A 7,596-nucleotide genomic window follows, 5' to 3' on the forward strand; every position below is an offset into this window, starting at 1 on the left:
CTAAGAAAAAGGGAGAATAGCATCGAGCTTGCTCACCCTTCCTACACTCCTGCATCAGAAGGAGGGCTGTCTGCAGTGGCCTCCTCCTCCTCTACCTGAAGGCAGCTGTTTGAAAGTGCACGAATTACAAATACTTAATACTTACGCTTACAAATACTTAAAGGGAGGGTGCCGGGGGACTGGAGCAGTCTTTTTTCAGTGGTGCCCAGTGATAGGACGAGGGGTAATGGGCACAAGCTTGAACATAGGAAGTTCCATCTTAACATGAGGAGGAACTTCTTTACTTTGAGGGTGGCAGAGCACTGGCACAGGCTGCCCAGAGAGGTTGTGGAGGCTTCCACTCTGGAGATATTCAAAACCCGCCTGGATGCCATCCTGTGCAACCTGCTGTAGGTGACCCTGCTCTGGCAGGGGGGTTGGACTAGATGATCTCCAGGGGTCCCTTCCAACCCTGACCATTCTGTGATTCTGTGAATTGGCAGACAGGGCATCTTCCCAAACCCATGGATCTTGGGGACCCAGGAGGAAAGGAGACATAGTACCTGGAAGCACAGAAGTTACCTGCAGCCGCTCCAAAGGTGCTTTCCCGGACAACCAGTTCCTGCGGGACCTGCTGCAGCAGGAGGAGCCCCTCGCTGGCCGCCCCGGTGTGCGGGTGCTGCAGGGGGACACTGTCAGTGTTCACCAACAGTCCCCACCTGGATCGCAGCAGCAGAAGAGGCTGGAGCAGTAATTTGGCAAATGGCCTCTCTCCTTCCCCGTCTCCCTCCCTTCAAGTGCCCCAAATCTCTGGGCAGGTCCAGTCGTGCCGGAGACCTGGGGGAGAGGGAGGCACACGGGAGGCAGCAGCCTCCATGCCCGCATGAGAGCGTGCAGAATAGCCTGCGTGATCAGGTATTAAACACATCTGCAAACAAAGCAGATGATGGAAAACGCCATTTCGCAGCCGCCTGGCAGCAGTTGCCACCCTGACAGGGAGCAGTGCGGCACCAGACAGCGGCAGAGCCCAAACCTCATTTTTCACACACACACACACACACACACACATCCCCCCTACTTTAGGTAGTGATTTAGAGATCCGAGGAACGACTTGACAGTTTAATATTTAAACAATTTGTTTCATGTTTAGACCATCATGTTAATGATCTGTGTGTCACAACAATAATCAAGCGAGGTGGAAACTTGCTCGCAATTAGCCACTTCTCCTGTCACAGCCTATAGCGTATCGGGCCCATGGCTTCTAATTTTAGCCTAATGCTCTCTTTAAAATCAAATTTACATTCTGTTTTCCCCCCCAAAAGCCACAAATACTTGTGTTCCCCATGGCTCTGTATATAAAGCCTCCCGACAGACAGGAGATGGGTCTGTGACAGCCCCTGCTGCTGAGCTGGTCCCTTCCCTCCTCCCCGGCCGTCCACCCTTGCAGCTCCTCCTTCCCCCGCCACCATGCCCAGACGGCTGCGGTCCTCTCCCCGCTGTCCCGAGAGAAAAACATTTCAGTTCTGGGTACCACGCCGAGCACGGCACTTGCCAACCCCTCACAGCTTCTGTCCGCGCACCACAGAGTACCCTACAAACGCTGAAGGAAGACACTGTGATTTCAAAAGTTTGGGCACCCATCCGGGAAAACAGAGGCAAAGCCATAAAATTGTATATCCAGGCTGCGTTTGAACTATTCAAGCGGTGAGAAAATAGCCTGACTGGTCCTGCTGCTGCTCCACAGCCCTTGAGCAAAACCAGCTTTAAGCCTCTTGCACTAAAATACCCTCCTCTTGCCTCTTTATTCTCCTGCTTTAATAATCTGCATTGTGTTGGTATTAATCCCAGCCAGAGGCCTGTTGTGCTGGAGACTGTGCTTACAAAGCCAGGACCGGTGCCCTAATGAGCTTTAAACCTCACTTTAATTTTGGTGCAAGTTATGTAAAACAAGGTGTTCGCAGCACTGTTCAACAAGCTGGGGGATTTCTCCAGGAATTTGTATTATGTTGAAAAATGGAGTCGGACTCTTTTTTCTTTCTTTAGATAAAAGCAAAACAATAACCTCACCACCACCAGCTTTTACCGACAGCAACCTGCATCATTTTTACAACAGCAGAGAGTTTTTGACTGATGCTCCTGCGCGTATCAAATCTCAGCTCTGCCGTGGAGGAGACCCGAGTAACAACATCTGCAGCAACGCGCTGCCTCGCACCTCTTCAACATCTTTATTAATGATGCACAGCCGAGCCCTTGCTGCTCGTTGGCGCTTACCACCAGATTTATGGCTAACTTCCAGGGCCTTTCCTACTACTCTTAATTTATTATAACAACAGCGTTCATACATGAGCGTTCCGTGTCGGGGAGACGGCAGTGCGTCTGGTAGCATTACAGCAGATGAAGTCTATTAAAGCCCTATGAGTTCAGGCAGCCAAAAATCTCAGGGAGGCGACTCTCTCCCAGCTAACAAGCTGCAAAGTTGCTTTTTTAGCCCTTGTAAAGTAGAAGTTGCTATTTTAGCCTTTGCAAAGCATTTATCACGGGTCGTAAGAGAGTAGTTTCCACCTGGCCACTAGTTCTTGCGAGGTGTCCCCAGGAGGGTGGCTGCAAAACGCTCTCTTCTGCTGAAGTCTGAGCTAAGCCCTTTCGCCTCCCACCAAGTCACCGCGATTCAGCTCACGGAGGGTAATCTCTTTTCCCCTTTTTCCAGCATGATTTGACTGAATCTAAACCTCCCCGAAATTCCCACCTCAGCTCCTGCTTCCTGTTAAATCCAACTGCTTTCTTTTGAGACTTTTTTTTACTCTTGCCCCAAACTGTCTTAAAGGGCTGGCGGGCTCCAAGAGGGATGTTCCCAGGGGACCTCAGACCATCCCCACAACAGAAATGATGTGAAAACCTCAAGATTGAAGAGCAAAGTCCGGCCTCTGGCTTTCAAAGCCTCTCCACAGCCTGATCCTACTACAAATCTGAAAGAGAGAAAATGGAGCAGCTTTCTTCTCTCTTGGCATCCCTGCCTAACTTACCACTTTGGACACTGAGCCACACGAGCCTCAGGGACCTCCTGGAGAAGAGATTCTCCCTGCTCTCCGAGGGCTGGAGGGAGCAAGCTGCTCTCCAGGGCCAGATATGGGGAAACAAAGCCCTCACAGCTGTTAAGGGTTGGCAGCCTTGTTCTTCACCGTCAGTGCACCTGAAGCACGGGTTTGCAATCAGCTAGAATCACTTGAAGGTAATTTGCTCTGTCAAATAAGACTTTTGGACCGCTTCCCTCGACCAGCACGGTCAGAGATGGTACCTGCCTCCCCTACCCTTGTTATACCCCGTGGTATCTTACTCCAGCCAAAGTATCTAGCTGAGACCATCTCATCCCTGCCTTGTCCCACCTGGGTCAGTCTCAGGCGGTCCCTACCTCCCCTTCGACTTACCCCGGCCGTGCAGGACGGCAGCGATGGGAAACCGCCCAGGGAATCTGGCTCAGGGGCAAGGCAACAATAGCAAAGGCCCTTCATAGTTTATCTGTAATTACATTTTCCAGCTGTATCCAGAATGAAAAAGTCATACACGTTTTCATAAGGTTTAATAACAATCACCCTATGAACCTAAACTATTTAATAGTAATTTATCTTTTCCAGTAATTTTTTTAGCCATTCTAATAGAATTTATTAGTGAATTTTTATTAAATTTGACAAGGTGATAACAAAAGGCTATAGAAAAGTATTCAGCTTTATTATAGCCTATAGTACTTTTCCATAAAGGTTAATATGGACTCACCACTCCTAATAATTAAATGGCAATACTTCTGCTGAAACTATTCAGACCTTATAGTTCTGCCCTTTAAAGAACAGTCCTTCATTTTGCATTTATGTTCTACTCTACTCTTCTGCTGTGGTTTTCCCCATCAGTAAGATACATTTGCAGAAATTTAGGGACATCCCTTTCCTCCCAAAGTACTGCTGGATACGCTATAGTACAATACAAAATAAAATCTACTGATCAAGACAATTCTAAAGCTGTCAACATATTTTGTTCCCTAACTATATATCCAAATCATCTCAAAAGTATTGTAGTCTTCTCTTGGAGCTGATAAGCCATTTAATGTATTATTCTGGTGACAGACAAGCTGGGATTTGCTACAAGCATTTTTATGATTCAGTAGTTTTCAGAGAGACTAGAAAACTAAGCAGCAGATTTACACTATAACAAAATAAAAGCAGAGATCTCATCTGCTTGATGAATGACTAAAGCAGCTTTCATCTGCGGATTTTCAGCTAGTTTGCCTGAAGGTGGAGAACGCATTGTTTAGGACTCGGTACCCTCAGGCTATAACCAAATGCCATGTGTTGAAGACTGTACACACGCAGAGGGTAGAGAGACTGTTAACTCTGGGGCAGTTCCTGTCTAAGCAAGACATGTAAATGCAATCGATTTGAAAGAAAAAGGAAAAGAGAAATGCTATATGAATGTATACAGGCTAACAAGCACGTATGCCCCGGCAGCCGTGCCTGGCTGGCTGCTTTGCTCAGCCAGTTGGCTCTTCGGTCAGGGTGCCACAGCAGATGTGGGTTTTTTCAGAAAGAAATAAAGGCAAGGACAACGGCAGCTGACAGGCCATTACATACATAAAATTTGGCATGGACAGGCAGGCAGATATAGTATTACTGGCTGCCTTATTCCTTAGCAAACTGATATTAGATAATGCCTCCCTCTCTGCCAAGCAATGAGTCAGTTGTTGAGATGAGAGGATTGCTTTGGCCTCTTGACTTCCATTCTCCACATCTGACCAGGGATCACGCCAGCTGTTGTTACCGTAAATCAGCAGAAAGAACCAAAATCTGGTGATTTTACAACACTGTCTTCCAGCAAAGGCCAGCTGCCGGGGCCAACTCCGCTAACAAATGCTCAAGCCATGTTTGACATGGGAGGGCACACAAGTCAGGTTTCACCCATGCATTTGAAAAGGACACGACCGCTGATAGCACTGGTACCTGTCTCTTGGCACCAAGGGCCACGTTCAGCCCACCTGCCGCTGAGGGTTAACCAGCCTGTTTTGAGCTAAAATGCCAGAGGTGGTGTGAGAGAGATGGAAAATTCACGCCGTCCCAGCATCTTCTTGTTCTGCCTCTCCATCACCTCTAATCTTTCATCCCCCTCTGCTAGGACTTCATCTGTACCCCATCAAAAAGCCCGCAAAAGTCAGTTCCTCTCCCCATGAAGCAAATGGCTGCAAGGACACGAGGCACTGTCAGATCTGAGCCCATGGACTACGTGCAACATCTTCCGAGGCCACAGGGAATACTGGAGAAAACCAGTGATTGCATTTTCTATGCACGGACATTTAGGTGCTTTCCATCTGATATTTAAACCATGAGTAGTGGCAACTTCCAAAGATTTGCCCTATATTTGAACCTTGTTCACAATCTTCCACTTGCTTAGCCGTGAACATGACTTTAACAAAGCCATTTCAACCTCTTAGTTAATTTGTTTCTGAGGCCTTTCTCTTTCAGAGTCTGTAATTAAACTAAAAGAGCTTGGAAAAGCCCCTTACAGTAAATAATTTACAAGTTCCTCCCTGGGGACATTTTTTAATTATAACTCCACTGGTCAGATCTTACTGAATACTCCGAGATAGCATTCCCTGCTGAGATCCTGAAATATAATTAACTTATTCCTTTGGTAATGATATTTTTCCTCAGCCTATCCATTTCTTATGCAGGGCAGGCAGAATTGTTTATAAACAAAGTAGAGATTGATAGACGCTTTGTCATGAGCATAGCAATAATGGCATTCGCTGCAACAGACGGGGGCACGTCCAGTTGAGGAAAGATGATAGTGTTTTGAAGCAATTTTTATAAATCCTACCCTGACAACCCAGTATGGAGAGAGATACAAGAGAGCAACCAGACAGCCCCGATTCCTCTCCTTCTTGGCAGCCTGCCTTGCTCCCCAAGTGCCATTTTATGCATAGCAAACGTAAATAATTCTGACGCACCTACCAACCCCCTAACCTTTGTGCTTCAGAAACAGTGCTATATACCATCAAACTGACAGTGATTTCATGTTATGTGGCAAAAAGAAAAACCCTGAGCGACAGCAGCAAGGTTGGGGATGTCAAATGAAAGCTGTCACATTTATTTAGCTCCGTGATTCTCAAGACAATATACATAAATATTGTTTTACTATCCCCACCAGGCAAATGTGAAGAGCTATCTGCATCCGCCAGGGTCCCGCGGCTCCCCCAGCCTGGCCGATGAGCCTGTGCTCCACTTCTCCTGACCCAGGAGGGGCTGGCAAGAAACAAAGCGCCAGCTCCTCTTGTTCCCAATGATACAGTACATTAAATAGTTTCCTTACCCTTTCCCGCTGCAGTTGTAGCCAAAAGGGCAGTTTGGAGTGAAAGCGGGAGAGAATGGCTCCACCATGTATTGAAATGTGATCTGCGAGATACGCAGTTCGGGGGCACGCGTTGCCTCAAGCCCCGAAAGCCTCCAAAGCTTGCTTGCTTTTCCTATACCAATTAGTTCCAGCAACTCCAGCGAGCCCACAAGGACAAAGCTTGGTGCGTACTGGCAGCTTTGCTGGATGCGGCTTTTTGGCTTTTGCTCAAAAAAATAGTATTCAGCTTTAAAACCAAACATCATGACTTCCCCTCAGCTTGAATGTAGCAGCAAGAGGTCATTAGCCTCTGATTATGTTCTGTTACACTGACATGGCCTCTTAATTTTGTGCCTGAAGTAGAATTGGAGCAACACTCATGCAGTCACACTAACCAAAGACATGTAAAGATGTCTCAGGATCCCAGGTAAAGTGCGATGGTTAAGCCTGGAGGCAGGACACCGCTAGAAGCTCCCACTGGTTTTGGTGGGGTGGAGGCAGGTAGCGTGTTGAACAGGGCTGGACTTAATATATACGTTTAAAACGTCTATCAGATTTGGGATCCAGGTTTCTACTGTGAAAAATACTGGCTTCAGCGCAGCTTTGTTGCTGTCCGTGGCAGGCTGTGCCATATGGCAGAGTGCTGAGCCTAATGTGACCGGTGAACTCAAAGAGCCTCGCAGACAAACCTAGAAATAGGTCTGCCACACGCAAAGCCTGCCCCATCTTTCTTTTTATTGTTGCTCTCCGTATGTGAAGAGAAGTTCAGAAATGAAGAAGGGATTACGATACTGCCAGGATGGGTCCGATTTTCTCATCACGTTTATTCCCCAAAGGTCTGGAATGGTACGAGCCTGTCTCCCTCCTGTAAGGCAGTAGAGCTGCAGCACGGCAGAGCTGCGAGGAGCTGCAGGATGCTCCGCCACATGCAGCGGCACCGATACTGTCATCTCAACTTCCACTTGCACAACCCCGTGTGAGACACAAACACATCTTACTCTGCATCTTTCATTTAGTGGCATGAAAGAGTTTGATAAAGAACCGACGGAAGGCCGAGTCTGATCACCATCATTTTACGGAATCATGGAATCATTTAGATTGGAAAAGACCTTTAAGATCATCAAGTCCGACCGATTACTAACTAGCCCATATTGCGAACTGCTACCAGATGTCTTGTTCAGGTTGCAGCTCTTCTGTACACGCTGGCGGGAAGCCCAGCAGGTCAAAACCGAAGGTACCTTCACC

Source organism: Charadrius vociferus, unplaced genomic scaffold (assembly GCF_000708025.1).
Source record: "Charadrius vociferus isolate BGI_N301 unplaced genomic scaffold, ASM70802v2 scaffold365, whole genome shotgun sequence".
NCBI lineage: Eukaryota > Metazoa > Chordata > Aves > Charadriiformes > Charadriidae > Charadrius > Charadrius vociferus.